Raw genomic sequence first — 687 nt, forward strand, 5'->3', positions numbered from 1 at the left:
ATTAATAGCTCCTACCCTCCAGGATAACCCTGATGTCAGGCAGAATAAAGTAATTGTGAAGTAGTAATGTGAGGCAGTGTAATGTAGTTGTGAGGTAGTGATGTGAGGCAGAGTAATGTAGTTGTGAGGTAGTAATGTGAGGTAGAGTGATGTTGTGAGGTAGTAGTGTGTAGAAGAGATATAATTGTTAGGTAGTAATATAAGGCAGAGTAATGGAGTTGTGAAGCAGAGTGATGTAGTTGTGAGGTAGTAAAGTGAGTTATTGTAGTTTTGTGGTTGTAATGAGAGATAATGTAGTTGTGAGGTAGTAAAGTGAGGTAGAGTGATGTAGTTGTGAGGTAGTAGTGTGTAGAAGAGTAATATAATTGTTAGGTAGTAATATAAGGCAGAGTAATGTAGTTGTGAAGCAGAGTAATGTAGTTCTGAGGTAGTAAAGGGAGATAGAGTAATGTATTTGTGACGTAGTAAATTAAGATAGTTGTGAGGTAGTAAAGTGAGGTAGAGTAATGTAGTTGTGAGGTAGTAAAGTGAGGCAGAGTAATGCGAGTAGTAATGTGAGGTAGAGTGATGTAGTTGTGAGGTAGTAATGTGAGGCAGAGTAATGTAGTTGTGAGGTAGTAATATGAGGTAGAGTGATGTAGTTGCGAGGTAGTAATGTGAGGCAGAGTGATGTAGTTGTGAGGTAGT

This window comes from Electrophorus electricus, chromosome 8 (genome assembly GCF_041902795.1).
Source record: "Electrophorus electricus isolate QZ-2024a chromosome 8, ASM4190279v1, whole genome shotgun sequence".
In the NCBI taxonomy this organism is placed as follows: Eukaryota; Metazoa; Chordata; class Actinopteri; order Gymnotiformes; family Gymnotidae; genus Electrophorus; species Electrophorus electricus.